The following is a 2,514-nucleotide window of genomic DNA, read 5'->3' on the forward strand; positions in this document are numbered from 1 at the left end:
CTCATTTTTGTAATTTAAAGTCATTTTAAGAAATTCAAAATATAACATATAAGAAAAAATCTAATTTTTTTATTATATGATTAATGTGATTGTTTAATTTTCTTAATAATATAAATTAAAGCAAAAATGAAGAAAGATGCATAAATTGTTATCAAATCTTTATTATTCATAATCATTAATTTCCATATATATGTAAATCATATTAGGTAATTCCGTAGCTTTTATTTAAGTAAAGAATACACATTTCCTATATTTTAGGTTACTATAATTTCTCTAGTGTTATATAATTATGGAATAATGTGACACCATTAGATTAAACTATAATTTATATTAGATGTTTTAGAATTCTTTGAAATGAAATTTAGAAGGCATTTAGAGTGTTACCTAGGATTTGGTTTTTTTTTTAATTAATACAAAATTAAGGTTCTAATTTTTAAATGCTTTTCAATTAATATATAGGGGATATGCCACTGACCAATTAGAGCATCATTATCGGAGTCTTTTGGTGGGTCTCTTAAGCTAATTTTCATTTAAAAAAAATCAAAAACACATATTAATCTAACATACGTCTCCAATCAACCTGAAAACTTGCAATCTAAAGGCAAGTTTATTACACTGAAAACACCATTCTGCTGGTCTGCAAAGATACCAAATCGTAAAACTCCAGTTCGGTCCTGTTTTAGTTTCCTTGTGCGCTTACTTGTGCCTTTGTACTCTCATATGTAAGTGAATTTTTGTTTTTCTCATTGCAAGACACCCTTGAGACTTTGTCCATATCAGTGATATTAAGAAGAAGCTGTTCAAGGATTTAGATGGCATAGCCAAGAGTTCTGCGATTCTAGCTTCTAACACAAGTTCCATCTCCATCACTCGTCTTGCTTCTGCAACACAAAGACCTTGCCAGGTTACAAGACTATTCTTCTTCGTCTTCACCTACATTTATCTCTATAAATCTGTCTCTATATATATACTACTAGTTATTAGTTGTCTTGGGTCTGTGTGTGATAGTGTTGAATCTAAAAATGTTCAGGTAAGAAGGAAGTTGTGTCTACAGATAAAGCACCACCTGCTGTAGGACCATACTCTCAGGCCATCAAAGCCAACGGTTTCGTTTTCGTTTCAGGTGTTCTTGGACTTGTGCCTGAGGTTTGTTTCACGTCTTTTTAGAATAAGTAGTCTTGAGTTTTGGTTTACCTTTTTGATTATATATTGTTCATATTCTATGTTTGTTCTGGACACTGCTCGAGTACACGCTTTCATCGTTTCTTTTTCCACAAAGAAACCAATAGCTAGTGGTTAGTTCAATATCATTGATCAATTTGAAGTTTTTTGATTGTGCATTGTGGTAAAGTTTGTTGTAATGGTGTTTTATATTTTTTTTTTTTAAGAACTCATAATTAAGAGATTTGCAATAAACCACTTAGATGTTCAAATCTTTTTCTAAGTCTCTTAACTCACTTTTACACTTTAAAAACTATAAAAAAATTAATTAAGAGATCCTTTAAGGGGTTTTGGGATAATGATGCTCTTAATATTCGACCAACCACCTAGCATTTAATTTACAAGAGTCGGAGGCAAGTTGGTTTAATCAAAGTACATTATGCTGACCGGTTTAATGTACAATAATTATTAGAATGCTCTTTCTTCTATTTCTTCACGTTAGTCGTTTTAAAAAAAAAAACTATTTCACATGTTTGATTACATTCTTTACACTCTGCCAAAAAAATATAAGCTTAACCATGAAGTTATTTAAATGAGAATAAATATGACAATGGTTGCTGTTACAAATTTCAACACACAAATCACAATAGATAATTTCAACCAACACATGCACAAGTAACTTGATTACATTCTTTTATCTCGCCCAAAAAAAACAGAAGCTTGACCACTTTTTTTTTTAATCAGACAATATAGATGACAATGACATATTGTTACAAATTTTAACTCACAATAGATAATTCTCAACAAGCACATATAAACATGGACCATGCTACATGTTTACACTACAAGAAAACGTGCCCATAACGACGAAGATTTACGACGAAAATATTTCGTCGTAAATTTACATGGTGTTTACAACGCAGTTATGAGAAATCCAACTTTCGTCGTAAACGCCATGTAAATTTACGACGAATAATCTTCGTCGTAAACTCAATGTAAGTTTACGACGAAAGTACGTGGAAACAGAAATTTGTCGTAACCGTTACATCGACATTACAACGAAACATGTTACAGTTATATTTAGGTGAAAACATGTATTCAATGTGCTTTAACTTACCTAAATTCGTTGTAAAGTGGTTGTAAATCATATGTTAAAGACATGTAAAATCCATGTAAAACATTCCTTGTAAAATCGTTGTTATATTTCAACTACAAATTTCTATATATATGTCATTTCCCACAACTCTCTTCCTCTCAACACACAAACGGAAAAAAAATCCAAAAAAAAAATCTAAGAAAAAAAATGGCCGGTGGTGGTAGTATTTACGAGTTACGGAGTTGGATGTATTTGCA

At 30.7% G+C, this 2,514-nt stretch overlaps 1 long non-coding RNA gene across 1 annotated transcript; it reads left to right on the forward strand.

The window, feature by feature from the left end:
- Positions 1–576: 576 nt before the first annotated feature.
- On the forward strand, positions 577–1,327 carry LOC106293728. Its single transcript, XR_001260619.1, has 2 exons — positions 577–904; positions 1,031–1,327. It is a non-coding gene; the product is annotated as an uncharacterized LOC106293728 (long non-coding RNA).
- Positions 1,328–2,514: the final 1,187 nt, after the last annotated feature.

The sequence above is a fragment of the Brassica oleracea genome, chromosome C5, assembly GCF_000695525.1.
Source record: "Brassica oleracea var. oleracea cultivar TO1000 chromosome C5, BOL, whole genome shotgun sequence".
NCBI lineage: Eukaryota > Viridiplantae > Streptophyta > Magnoliopsida > Brassicales > Brassicaceae > Brassica > Brassica oleracea.